At 42.7% G+C, this 14,951-nt stretch overlaps 1 protein-coding gene and 1 pseudogene across 1 annotated transcript in view; both read right to left on the bottom strand.

The window, feature by feature from the left end:
• Positions 1 to 9,863, bottom strand: part of Znf697 (zinc finger protein 697) — a 28,587-nt gene extending 18,724 nt beyond the window's left edge. The window contains exon 1 of the mRNA XM_047516058.1: positions 9,705 to 9,863. The gene's annotated coding sequence lies outside the window, so the exon portion shown is untranslated. The remainder of the gene's footprint in view (positions 1 to 9,704) is intronic.
• A 3,296-nt stretch (positions 9,864 to 13,159) lies between these two features.
• Positions 13,160 to 13,280, bottom strand: LOC124968604 (uncharacterized; annotated as a pseudogene).
• Positions 13,281 to 14,951: the final 1,671 nt, after the last annotated feature.

The raw sequence follows: 14,951 nt of genomic DNA, 5'->3' as shown, positions 1-14,951 counted from the left end.
AAGCCTGGGCTTCCAGGTGTGAGTCAGCTCAGCAAATGATATTAACTGCTAACTTTAGTAAGCCAGGCTCACATCAAAAGCAGCTTTATTTTTCTATCTTCCAAATCCTGTGGTCTATTCTCCTATGATCTCACCAACAACACTGTAAAGTGGTTGGCATATAATTCAGTAACTGGTTGCAGAATTCCCATCAAGATGTTCTACTTGGAAATTTGCTCTGTGCTTGGCATCCTGAGACTGAGTACAAGAAGAATGAGGGATTCTTATTATACTTCACACTCTACCCTGTTTCCTCTTCTTAACTTATAAAACAGGTTGACTTTCAAGGGTCTGTTCTACATTTTCTTCTGTCTTGTCTCAACTCTTTTACATCTTCTGGTAGTTTTAAATTTGCACCTGCTCTGACCAGAGGCCTCACAAATTTGAACCTCTCACCACAATCCCAGGCCTGTACTTCAGATCCACATTCCTGATGACACCCCAGTTATAACTGGAAAGCCAGAGTCCCAAAGTGATGCCTTACACATCCCAGGCAACAAAAGACAGGAGGAAGCTGATAGAAAGGGAAAAGGAGTCAGCAGCCTGGGTTCATTCAGAAGATTGCCACTTTGACACTGTAGGCCTTGGGGACGGTCATTTCACCTCTTCCAGTCTTGGTTACCTCATATACGCAATGCGCCAAAACAAGTCACCTTGAAAGGCTATTGTAAAGATTAAATGAATTTCCATTGTAATGTGTGTATCTGACCTGGGTCATTTCAAAAACAAGGAGTTCTCTTCCCAAATACTGGCTACAAATCAGTTCCTGCCGACAAGTGTCCACTTCTGTTAATGCCTTCTTTGTTCTTACTTCTCAGGCTCAAAACCCTGGAGTCAACTTTGACCTGTCCCTCACTCCTTCAATCAAATCAGTTGCCACATCCTTCCTTTTTAAAATTTCTCCTCTTATTTCATTGCCACTATCCTGGCAGTGGACCCTCATCTAGTTATCATGTCACTCCCTTTATTCTTCTTTTCAGAAACCCCTAAATGACTCTGCACAAGTAGTACAGCTCCAAAATGTCAACAAGGTAACCCATAGCTCTCCTTCTTCACCCCAAAAGGGGCTGCTCTGCATCCTGGAGAAGGCACTGTGTTTCCTCTCTTGCCACATTGTCCCTCCTCAAGAAACATGGGATTTCTCTTCCTTTCTGGAGGGAATCAGTACCTATAGTGGTAAAAGGTTTGAGCCTGTTTTTCATCTATAAAATGTGGTAATGGTGGAACCTACCTTATAGGACTATTTTAAATGTTCAGAATTACTTCATTTTGTATGACTCCTTAAGATACTTTTCCTTATCTTACTCTGACCAATATTAATTTTAAAAATGTAATCATACTTAATAATTCATACCTTACTGTGGGCTCTCCCTCTCCCCACCATCTCCTAACCATAAGTTCCTTGTGTGAACAAGTTATGCTTTAATGATCCTCCACACCATGGGCAACCAAACATTTCGTGAAATGGATACAATTAGGTGAAATTATTATACTCCTTGAATCTCAAAGGGGAAAACTAAAAAGACTAGGAAATCTAGTGATCTGACCAAGACCACATCAGGTATGGCAGGGTCATAGAAATAACCTAGCTCTCTTGACTGGATCTGATAGCCTGTCAGTACCCAGAGCCAAGCTTGCTTAATTATCCTGCTTAAGAGGCAGTCATGACAGAAAGTAGCAATTAGCTTCAAAAGTTAGACAGAACGTTCTCCAAAAAGAATTCTGAGTTCCTTGGTCAAATGTCAGCAGCCCTTGTCTGTATCAAATGGTCCTGTGGCTCCTTCCTCCACTCCAAGCTTTTAACCCTTGCTTAAGTTGTGCAAAGAAAGGAGGTAGTGAGAGCTGTTTGTGTTCAAGGTGGAAAATGTACCTACCCTGATCTGACAGGTCAACTGCTTCCCTCCACCCAAGGGAAGATGGGTCTAGCAATAACAGAAATTAAATGATCAGTGAGAAAAGACCAACACTCAATCTTTTCAAAGCAATAATGAGACCAAGCAAAAAGTTGGTGGGGGAGGATAGAAAACAGGGAACTCATTCAAATACAGAAGAAATTTATATTTAAGAGTGTCTACTGGGACTGAAATTGATGCTCTGGCAGTTTAAGGATATTATATTTCTTTTTGTTTTTCTTAAAACCAGAGAAGCACAAATTTCTTGTTTTCTCCTCTCACCTACATACAATCATCAGCCAGAAAACCCTTTTCTTAAGGGCCCAGAATTAAGCTGTGAAGCAAATATAAGTTCTTAAAGAAATCTGTAAAGACTGCATGCCACATAGGAAGTGGTGACCAGAAATATCTAACAAACCACTAATTTGATCAATAAACATAAGTACCTATTAGGGAAACAGACCAACCATGTTCCTATAGTAACTACCCCCTGACCAGTTCTGACTGTGGCTGCAGTATGGTTCAATTCAATTGACATTTACCTTATTTAAAAAAAAAAAGGATACAAAGGGGAGTTTCTTCAAGTCTCTCACTCTTTGGATTCCTATATCTGGTTTTATATTTAAAACATTTCTGGTACATGTGTATACTCCCAAAAAAGAAAATAAAAATGATGAAAATTCATATGTGCAAAAGCAAATCAAGAGAATAAGAGAGAATAAGACAAGAAGTCACAGACTGGGAGATAATATTTGCAAAAGGAATATCTGATAAAGGAATGCCATCCAAAATATACATAGAACTCTTAAAACTCAACAATAAATAAGCCAACAAAAAAATGGGTATAAAAAGATCTGAACGGACATCTCACCAAAGAGGATATATAGATATCAAGGAAGCATATGAAAAGATGCTCAAAGTCATATGCCATGGGTGAACTGCAAATTAACTACATGATGACACTATCCAACTATTAGAATGGCCAAAATCTAAAACACAAACAACATCAAATGCTGATTTAAAAAAAAAAAAAAAAAAAGCAAAAGAGATTTTCATTCATTGCTGTTGAGAATGCAAACTGGCATAGTCACTTTGGAAAACGGTTTCTTACAAAATGAAGCAGGTACATATCTCTGACCATATGATCCAGCAGGTACACTTCTTGGTATTTATCCAACTGAGATGAAAATTTATGTCCACACAACAACCTGTTCATCTTTGTAACAGCTTTATTCATAATTGTTAAAACTTGGAAGCAACCAAAATATCAATTCAGAATGGATATACAAACTGTAGGACACCCAGACAAGGGAATATTATTATACACTAAAAACAAATGAGCTATGAAGTCATAAAGAAAGGGGAAGGAATCTTAAATATATATTACTAAGTTAAAAAAAACAAAAGTCAATCTGAAAAGGCTACACACTATATATTATTCTAACTATATGTCATTCTGGAAAAGGCAAAACTATGGAGAGAGTAAAGAGATCCGTGGTTGCCAGGGGCTAGGAGTGAGGGATGACTAAGTGGGACACAGGATTTTTACAGCAGTCACACTATTCTCTACAATACTATAGTGGTAGATACATGTCATTATGCATCTGTCATGGTGGCACAGGCCTGTAATCCAAGAGGCTGAGGCAGGAGGATCAAGAGTTCAAAGCCAGACTCAGCTAAGCGACTCAGTGAGACCCTGTCTCTAAATAAAATACAAAAAATAGGGGGCGGGGGATGTGGCTCAGTGGTAGAGTGCCCCAGTTCAATCCCCAGTACCCAAAAAAAGAAAAAAAGAAAAAAAAAACTCTGAATATACGCAGCCAGGAGTAAGACATACAGTAAACTAGGAACTCTGGCTGATGATGTATCAACATAGACTCACCAATTATAACAAATGTATCACTCTGGTACAGGATGTTGACAATGGCAGGGCGTGTGTGGGGACTTACCAGAACTCTGTACTTTGTGCTCAATTTTGCTGTGAACCTGAATCTGCTCTAAAAAAGTGTATTGCATGTATAATCATTTCCCCAGCATATATGCTTTATAAGCATATGCCTTTTCCCACAACTCAATAAAAAAAAAAGATAGTACTTATTCTATCAGGAAAGAATCAAACTGAAATATTTTAAAATGTACGGCACTCATTCATTCAACAAATATTTATTGAACACTTAACCATATGCTACCCATTATTCCAAGTTCCATGTTGTAGAGATGATATTCTAATGGATTTCTTTTCTAAGTCCTGCTTTCAAAACCACCTACAGAAATCAGTCTATATCTGCAGAAGAAAACAGCGTGGGGGAGGGGAAATCTAGGGAGAAAAAATGTGATTCTGTGACATTCACAAAGCTTCCCAAGTATGGGGAAAAATGGTCAAAAGTTTTCTTCCTATAATGCCCTGCCTAAATTTCACCAAGCCTCAAATGATGAATATGCATGGCACTGGGACAAAAGCAATACAAGTCTTAGTAAATCAAACCCAGAAAGAATGGTTCCTGTTTTGAAATTTATGGTTAAGATCCTCATATATACGGAAAACGCCTCTGTGAGTCAAAGTCAGTCCTGTTTCCTTAACTACACATAGCAAATGAGAGCTGCGTGCACAGGACTGAGCCTTGGGCCCGTGTGTGGAGGGAAGTGGGGAGTACCACAAGTGGCCCTCCAGCCTCCAGCACGCCTCAGCACACCTCGTCAGAACCCTGTTGCTCGCCTACATGTATAGAATGACCTGCTACATAGATACAGAAACCCCATGAATTCTCCTGAGTGCCTTTAAAATGACTAACCTGCTTGTAACAGCTCATGGCACACTGCGTTTACACCAAGGCTTTCAAGTTCTGGCAGTCTTGAAGTCAGAGGAAAGGAAGTCTAACTCAGCTTTCAGAGACAGATTCAATTTTGTGGTATGTGACAGTCTCTTCTACCCAAAGAGAGGTGGCTGATTTTTTTTTTTTTTTTTTTTTTTTTTTTTACCATCCCGCATCACACAAGAAGAAAGAAGAAACCTATACCCCACACTAACTTCACCACTCTCCCAGAAGTGGTATCAGAAGTGGAAAGGAATTAACTTCCTTCATCACCCATTCTTCCTTTCTTCTCTTTTTTTTCCCTCTCCACACCTGCCGTCAGGGATTTTCTCAGATGTACGGCAAAAGGCCTTTCCCAGATCTGGCAGAGGGTGAGCATGGCAGAAAGGGGAAAGGTACTGAAGCAACTGCCCCACCCATGCTACCTAAAATCTTTAAGCACTGTAATCATTCACTGCTGGTATAAGTCAAGCTCATAAAAACAGCAATAGGCAGATCTGCTCTGGCACACTTCCAGATGGTGCTTACCTCTTTGGGTGGTCATGTGAGAAAGGTGAAAATTAACCAAGAAAATCATTATCCTCTCTTCTAAAACCTCTTATGAGAGGAGCAAACTGTTGACATGAAAACAATGCTTCATGCCTACATTTCTGCCTTCTACTTATAACCAATTCATCAGTAACGCAGTTTCTGGTAAGTTCATCATCTGCCACGCCGTGTTCAGGACATACAATCCCTGTCATGTGTACGGGCTCACTTACGTCTTCTTAATAGAAGACATTGAAGCCAGATATGGTGGTGCACACCTGTAATCCCAGCTACCCACAAGGCTGAAGCAGGAGGATTGCAAGTTGGAGGCCATCCTGGGCAACTTAACAAAACCCAGTCTGAAAATAAAAAATAAAAAGGACTGGGACTTAGCTCTGAGGTGCAGTGTCCCTGGTTTCAATCCCTAGTACCAAAAAAATAAATAAATAAAAATAAAAAAAGATATTGAACCCCATATATTTCAGACAATGCAAGAGATTGGAGAAGAGGCTAAGGGTGGCCTGATGTGGTCAAGACAGGCTGCCCAAAAGAGGTGAGCTTGACCCGAAGAGTGGAACAAAGAACTCAGGCCAGTAGAAAAAAGAAAACAATTCCAGGCAGACAGTTGTGTGCCCAAAGGTCTTATTAGGGATTCTAAAACTGGCCTTTCCAACTAATGACCATGCAAGTTTAAGATCATAAAAACAACAAATTTACACAAAACAGTGTAGATCTCAGAATGATTTTAGAAGCCCAACAATGGTAGGAAATCTGCAAAGCTGAGGACTGTGGAGAAAGAAGGAATAAAGATCTGGCATGGACAGCAAATTCTGAACAGTCTTGGCAGTCAACAGACCTAAATTCCAATCTGTCTTCAGTTTAGAATCTGGGACTTCAGACAAGTTTCTTCTGACTGAGCCCTGGTTTCCTCATTTGTAGAATGGAGATAATAATGTCAGTCATCAGATGAAATAAGACAACACAAATAAATTATCTAGTTTAATAGCTGATATGTAGGTGTTCAAGAAATGGTAAGCATTATAATCACATGAAAAGAAACCAAGAAAAACTTTCCAGTTAGAGATAAATAAGGGACTACTAAATTGCAATGTCTTTGGGGAAAGAAAGTTTAAGGGTCTAATTTTGCACTTCCATATGCTACATTTCAACCCTGGTAGATTGCTTGGGCTATAAAAATGGAATAGACATGGTGGCTGTATGGCTTATCTGCAAAGAGGACAGTGTTTGTGGTTCTACTTTCTAATGAGCACCTTAAAAACTGAAAAGGAAAGTTACCATCTTCAGGCTAAGAGAATAACATAAATTATTTTTTTATTCACTTGGATTCTCATTCCATACACTTCCTATAGGGCTGGCAAAGAAGCTCTTCAACAAAATTTTCATGAATGTCTTTGTACTAGACTCCTTAAGCCAGGAGCAAAAGATAATGCTTTAGTCTATCATGTCCTAGAGGCATGAGTCCTACAAAAGAATGAATGTCTTCATTCATCTACTCATCTTTTCAATTATTCATGTTTTTAAAATCAAACATCATTTGTGTCAACCTGCTAGGTAAAAAGCACCAGGCAGAAAGAATCACTGAACTCAAGGGACTTACAAATGTATGATGTATGTATGTATGTATGTATGTATGTATTTTTGTGATACTGGGGACTGAACCCAGGGGCACACTTCCATTCTTTTTATTTTTTGAGACAGGGTCTCACTAAGTTACCCAGGCTGACCTCCAACTCGGAATCCTCTAGCCTCAACTTCCTGAGTCACTGGGATTACAAGCACTTGGAGGAACTTGTAGTTTAATGAGGAAAAAGATGACTATCTACCATGACTTAGTACCATGAGAACAAGATTAATTCTGACTAGGGAGGCTTCTATAAGGGAGCTAATCAGCTGGGCTAGGATTTGGACAGTCAGGGGTGGTAGAGACAGTTCAGCTTGATTCCTGGAGGTTAGAGAATGTGTGTTACATCTGGGATGGACAGCTGTTTGCCACAAGAACAGCTAGATAACTTAAGACGGCCCAGGTATAAAGGAGGTTAGAGGTAGGTAAGCACTGGAATTGTGAAAGATTTTAAATGCCAAAGTAAGGAGTTACTTTCATTGATTATATTAACACTACATAGTGTGTGGTACTCAGAAAATTGTAAAGATGCAAAGAAAAAAGGTGCAGCACCTTAGATAGTTTCAGGCTCCAGATGTCTTAACTTTTTGTTTTCTTCCTTCGTGAGTAAACAAGCCCTTTTCTTGCCTTAGTTTATCATCTTTGGAACCAACCTTTACCCTTTTTCCTTCCCTTTAATGGACAACTAGGAATTAGGCAAACAGGTAGCTTCTGAGGAAATCCGAAGAGCTTCTTGTGGGGGAGGGCGAGGAAATGTGATGCAAATCCATAAGCCTTAGTCAGAGGCCATTGCTGACATCGCTCTTCACCACTTCAATCCAGCTACATCTGCTGGGTTTTCCAACTGGTATCTGCTTACCCTCTAATCACAGAAGTGTTTGAAGGTCACCTATGTCTTCCTTTGTGTCACATATAGGGCAACCTGACTTCCCATTTACGATCTTGGTTCCACTTGGGGCCATCTTATTTTCTCTTGGGCCAGACCAACACCAATGTTTCCCCACCTCCAAGCCCCAAGCCAGTATGCTCCAAACCAAAAACTATCCGCTAATGCACAAAGCATTCTCCCTCACTTTCCCATTCTCATGCCCTCCACCTCGACAATTCCATTCTTACCTTACTTTGGATATCTCTTCTCTTCTAGACAAGCCAATTAAAAAAATGTTTTGTGCAAGTTTCTCTCTGTGCCCTATCACATCCTTCTTGCTATAAGCATTGAGTACCCCAGACTTGCCACCCAAGTGGCAATTTTAAAGGTGCATTTGGTTCTTAAATGTGTTCCACATTAGCCAGTTACAGTGGTGCACACCTGTAATCCCAGCCACTCCAGAGGCTGAGGTAGGTGGAGTGTACCTTCAATGTCAGTCTGGGTAACCTAAGAGGATCCTGTCTCAAAAATAAAAAAATAAAAAGGGTTGGTGGTATTGCTCAGGGGTAGAGAGGCCCTGGGCTCAATCCCCAGTACAAAAACAACAAAATGCATTCCATATTAGATAATAACCGTATCTTGCCTTAAGAAAAGGAGGTAAAACACTTGGAGACAAGTGGGAGGACAGAAAAAAGAGGCTCCTTAGGTGAGGTGAGTTCAGTTGCAGCAGTCACCCTTGGGCAGTGTTCAAACTTATCCACTCATCCATCACAGTTCTTAAAGACCATTAACTTGCCATTATCCCACATTTCCCACACTCAGTCTCATGGGAGGAAGATAACACTGCCATGGGAGACACAGAGTACTGTGTCACCCCACAGGTTAAGGACGAATAAGACCTCTACAGAGCAGAAATACAGCATCAATTGCATTCAGCCTGGCACACAAGTGTAGGGGTAGGTGATCCACTTGAGGGGCTTGGGGGGAGCAGTTAGGAAAAAGGAAAATCATGGAAACTCCCAGAATTAATAACCTGATTCTGGAGGCCTGACCATTATGTCTACTGGTCATAAGAGATTCGGTGTCCCTGTGTCACTGCTCTCCTTCAACCTCTCTCTTGCCCTCTTTTCCCAACACACCTCGCCCCATATCTCCACTCAATCCTGAGCTTCGGCATGCCCCCTGGGTGCAGGTCCCATCATTGCCCAGCACACTCCCACCCACCCACAAGGCCATGTGTGGTTGGAAAGCCAACCATAGCTCGATGGCGACTCCTTTAGTGCGGTGAACTGCTACCTAGCCCTCCACCCACCCGTCCTTATTGTGCCATTTGCCCAGTTTAATCTCAGCCAAAAACGCTAATCCTAGTCGGGGAAAATGGAGGGGAGAAGAAAGGAGAGGAAGACATTTCACAAGGACCCAAGATGACCTGCTGCCCCTTTCAGAGTCCCCACCCTCACCCTACTGTCCTCCGGTGGGGCTTGGGGAGCGAGCAGACACGGCAAGGGGAGTGCTGTCCGTCGGGTCCACAGCTGCACACAAAGCCCTTCACCTTCTCCTTGCCTTCCAAGCTCCTCCCTGGGCTTCGTTTTTCGAGGGTCTCTGATGCCCCCTTCGGTGATCTGCGGGACGGTCTGACTCCCTCTCGCAGCGCTGCCTCCTCCCTCGCGTGGTAGCCTCCTCCCAGTCCCTCGTCAAAGCCCCCAGAGGGTGCTTAGCCTCGGCTTTGGAGGCGCGAGGGCACGCCGTGCGCCCGAAGAAGAGCGGACAACGGTTCAATCTGCGAAGCATGACTTCGCCCAGCCTTTCAGCCACAGCTCACAGCTCTCATGCACACAACCCATCCCCGCAATGGTCAGGTCGGGTCCCTATCAGCACTATCCTTAGGCGGCGGGTGAGCCCAGCCACAGCCGTGCTCCTACCTGCGTTGCGGCGGGCGCGGTGAGGAGCGGGGGACACAGAGCGCCCTGGCCCGAGCCTCGCACCGCGGCGCGTCTGTCCTTGTGCTGCGGCGGCGGCGGCTACAGCGGCCGCCGGCTGCTTGGCTCGCTGGCACACTGGCTAGCCGACTGGCTGGCTGCCCGGCTGACTCCTCACAGGGGCTTCCTGTAGGGCTGGACAAAGGACATTTCCTGGGAGGAGCAGGGGAATGTTCCCAGCATGCCTCGATTTGTAGTTCGCAGGGACTTCCTGCCACCAAAGCAGTATCCCTGACCAGGCTAGGACCCCCAGGACTGGAGATCAGGCACTCACTCCCCTAAGCGCCGAGGGAAAGAGCTAACCTGTGCGGGGTGCCCTGGGCCCGCCCCGCGGCGCTCGCTGAGCCGCCGCCCTGCACACGCGTGGTGTCTGAGCTGCGCTCCGGGCACCGACTGCAGCGTCCGGGTTGGACACCGCGGCAGAACTGTCGCAGTGTGCAGAGGCTCTGCGAGGAGAGCGGCCTTTTCTTTAGAAATGAGGAAGTTTGTGGTGGGTTCTCTTTGAGTTGCCTTTTTTTTTTTTTTTTTTAATAGATTTTCTTTTTCTTTTTTACGCCGTCGGAATCCTGGTGGGGGCGGATTAAAGAAAAGAACTTGACTGCTCACCAGGAATTCAGGTTCCTTAAGATCTTGGCGCTTCACCCTTAAAACCATACTGGGCTGATTGTTTCCAGATCCTGACCCGGTGACATTCTTCCCTCCAGTGTTGGCCTTGGCCCAGGTTGTCTTTTCAAGAAAAGCAATTGAATTAAGAGATGGAAAATAAATTATGTGAATTAAACTTTAGACACGTAAAATCCAGTGTGCTGTTGAATGAAGAACGTACTGGACTTTCTGCTAATCTTAACTCTATTCATCTTTAAGACCCAGCTCCCTTGATCCTACAAAAGCAGACATGATGCATAGGGTATATTGAGTGTGTGTTTGGAGGATGGAGACGTGAAAGAATGGAGACCTTGGCGACAAGAGAGGAACTCCACTTCCATCCTAACGTGGATCAATAAAGTCCTCGGACTCCAAACCCTTGTGGGAAAATCAAGCAGAGGCTACATGACTAAAAAGGTTGGGTTTTGTCAAGGAGAAAGAGCAGAATGTAATGAACCCAGCTAGGAAAGGCACGTTCTGGGATTCTGGGATGCTCTAGAATGTGTTTGAAATCAGACAGGTCACAAGTACCTGTCATTTCCACTTGGCATCTCACTTTTTTTGCGGGAGGGACGGGGGGGGGGGGGGGGGGGTCGTTCCAGGGATTGTACCCTGGGGTCCTTACCCACATCTCCAGCCCTTTTTATTTTGAGACAGGGTCTTGCTAAGTTGCTTAGGGCCTCACTAAATTGCTGGGGCTGGCTTTGAATTTGTAATCCTCCTGCCTCTGCCTCCAGAGCTGCTGGGATTACAGGCCTGCACCACCACACCACACCCACACATCTCACATTTTGCATCCTCATGAATTAGGACATTTGGGTAGGGACTTTAGCTTACATTTAATAAAAGGTTATCCACTGGGAGAATGCTGTAGTTCTCTTTTTCTAGAACTCTCATCACAGGGATAAAGTGGGCTAGTTTAATTTAAGGTGGAGAATTGATAAGAAGCATGGAGATAGGATGGTTCACCTCCCAAAAGTTTTTGTCACTTTATTGACTATTCATCTAAATTAGTTTTACCCCAATCCCTACATTTTCTGGCCCCTACAAATGAGTGTTTCTTCATAGTTTGCAGCCTGGCAACATTCCAGTGAAATTCCCCACAGCCCCAAGAAAGAGTTCATAATCATTGTCAAAACAAATAACCTCCAATAGCTCCATCTGAAAAGGTGATAGGTGTGCCTGTGGCATTTAACATGGTCTGTCTTCATTGAAGGTATTTTCTGCCTTGCTTCTAACCAAAAATCCTCCTCCTCCTACATTTCTAACTTCTGCTCAGGATTAAAATTTCACTCGTCACCCCCACCCCAAACCAAACTTGTCCCTCTCCTTTGTTTCCAATCCCAGTCAATTCATTATTTCAACATAGATTTATATAACACATTCCTTCAGGCACTGAGCCTGAGTAAACATATAACATCCAACAATAAGATATTCACTGAGTAACTGCAAGCTATGTCTTACCCTCTAGGAATCTACACCCTAGTTGAAAAGACAGCTACCACACACTCAATATACAGCTTTCAAGTGTTGTGGTACAACTTTATAAAGACATTGTGTTCTCAGACAATGGTGCTTTTTCCATAAGTCCATTTGTTCCCATGGAGCAGGAGTGGAACCCAAGTGGCAGGAGTGGAAATGGAAGGGAGGAAATGCAGACAGTTAAAGAGGAAATTTGGTTGTGAAGGGGTGGTAGCTGGGAAGGAAATATGATCAAAGGAAGGTTTTCTGTTCAGGGGAGGTTTCGTTTGCCTTTTAAGATGAGAGATCCTTGGGAATATTTAAATGCTAGTGGAAAAAGTCTAAGAGAGAGGCACAAAAAGACAGAGGAGAAAGGATAAGGGATTAGCATTCAAGGAATACTTGTTGAATTAACAAATTCCTGCAATGGAGCATTGTTGGCGATGTTGAAACTGAAATGAATAAACTGCACATTCCCAGCTAAGATATGCAGAGCCTGAGACCAGACAGAAATGACATTCCTTTCTCCCTTGTCATGCGCCCTTCCCTGCCCTTCATGTCCTCAGGGGAAGGTAATGGACAAGTGGGTGAAAGGAAGAATCAGGCTTCCCCAGTATCAGAGGACAAAGCCTTTGCCAGCTTAGCAGTAGGTTTGAAAAGTACCCAGCAACTTCAGAAAAGTCTCAACTTCTGTGCCTACTGATTTTGATGTTATTCTTAAACAAATATTTTACCCTTGCCTTTTTCTTTCATTTTTTTTCACCATTTTGAGGTAAAATACATAAACTATTTTCATTCTCATATTTCAAGAGGATTGAACCTGGACAGATTTTTCAACACTTCTTTTTTTTTATTTTGAATTATTATTACTATTTAGGTGAACAGGAAGCAGAAATTATCGATGGATGTTATTAAGGAAGAGTTGGCATGGTGGAAGCCCTCAGAGTGTAGGGCCCATCATTTATCCAGGGGACCATGATTGGGGATGTATTTCACCCTATAGCCATTGGGTGTAAGCTATTTGTCAGCCACCGTATTTTCAAATTAATTCATCCTCATTAAACTTAGTAAAACCCCACTTCTTTGAGATGTGGATCTTTGAGTGACCAGAGTACTTGAACTTGGCCCTGCATAGGGCCTTAATCACATGCTTCTTGTTCTGCAGCCTGGTGCTGATGGACATGATGACTTAACCAACGTGATCCCTGGCCACCATACCCTGGGGCTTCCCAAAGGTAACAAGCATACCCATCTGGAACCTCGCTTGTGAACAGCCCTAGATCAGAGATATGTGCTATCTCAAAGATCCCTTAGGGCAGCTCAAAACAGCAACGGGCTGTGTACATGACTGAAGAGTCTGCTGTTTGAATATTGGGTACCATAAGAAAAGAAGCCCAGTAGCCTATATTTTTGAAGCTTTCCAGTATAAGTGATACATCTGTTATTTTTCTTAACCTAGCAAGCATCCATCGCCCCTCTTTTGGATAACAGCACCTTTAGGAAATAACCCCCTTTCCACTTTTAGACCTTGTGGTTTAAGAGGTAGAAAGCCAACCTTCACCTCCATTTCAATGGTGGTACAGGATTAAGACCTGCTAATAGGTCACTTCCAGTGCTGTATGAGGGATAAGATCTAAAATAAGTTACAACACAGGAAAGGGATGGGTTGAGGGAGGGAGAGAGAGAAAAGAGAGAATACACACACAAGCGAATCTTTACAATATTGTTTGATCATGCCTGAAGCCAAGATACCCCTAGACTTTTTATTTACATGAGCCAAAACATTCCCTTTGGGGCTTAAGCTATTTTGAGTTAGTCCTAATTTGCAGCTAGAAAAGTTCTATATAGCCATATGTGGGATGTTGCAGCCCAGCAATTGGCTGGGTTGAGGAAGAGTGAGAATAGAAAAGGTTCCTCTGTGCCAGACTAGGGAGCTGAAATTCCTTTTAAAATGGTAGCCAAGAAACTGAATGAAAGTTCTCAGATTCCATCATGTCAGGGACAGAGTTTGAGATATTGACCAATGTTAGAATTTTAGAGGATTTAAGCTACTTATAATTTTATAAATGATCTAAAGAAAAACACATAATAAAGATGAAACTGGTTGTGTAGACACAGAGAGAAAGAAATGACAGCCTACCTAAAAGTTTCCCTTTCTGCTTCTAACCAGCAACCCCAAATGACAAAGAGTTCAATGCACCCACCATGGTAAAGAATTGAAAATGCTGTCCTATATGCAGTGACAGAAATGATGTTAAAGTAAAAACTAAAAATGGGAAGACTATCACCCAGGTCTGCATCAAACTCTCCAGCTGTGCTATCCCTGTCTGAGGAAGGGAAGAATTAAAACTATTTTTAAATATGATGATCATATAATTTATCATATAAAATAGGACAGTTTTGAGTATGAATAGGGGTGCTATTAATAATTATACCTAGATGACTGCTCTAAAGCAGGTCACCCTAATTAAAAGAGCTATCCATTAGGGTTAGGGTTAGGGTTTGGGAGGGTGGCAAGAATCGAAGGAAGGAAGGACTATATAGAGGGAAAAGAGGGGTGAGAGGGGTGAGAGGGGTGAGAGGGGTGGGAGGGGTGGGAGGGGTGGGGGGAAGAGAAAAAATAACAGAATGAATCAAACAACATTACCCTATGTAAATTTATGATTACACAAATGGTATGCCTTTACTCCATGTACAAACAGAGAAACAACATGTATCCCGTTTGTTTACAATAAAAAAAAAAAGCTATCCAGTAGGACAATGACTTGCATCAAAAAGTCAATCCATTAGTCCTCACCTACAATTTTTTCACATCACCCGTGGCAGAGGCCAAGATTGTCACCATAAAACGTAAAAATGGAGAATAAACCAGCCCTGAGCCTGCCTTTAAAAGACAAACTTCCAGCCAGGGTCTACAGCAGAGATGAAGGTCATACTTCTGAAATACAATATCAAGTGAGTGGCTAAAACAGCTCTCTTCCAAGAAAGGGAACCCTCCCCAATTCCCATGGAGTCGTGATCATGGAGGAAGAGTCGTCAGTAAGAATCCTTTCTGAGAGTAAAACTACAAGTTAAATTGGCCAG

Source organism: Sciurus carolinensis, chromosome 1, assembly GCF_902686445.1.
Source record: "Sciurus carolinensis chromosome 1, mSciCar1.2, whole genome shotgun sequence".
Taxonomy (NCBI): Eukaryota; Metazoa; Chordata; class Mammalia; order Rodentia; family Sciuridae; genus Sciurus; species Sciurus carolinensis.
Note: the sequence above shows the minus strand (reverse complement) of the source record. Positions and strands in the feature narration are given on the sequence as shown.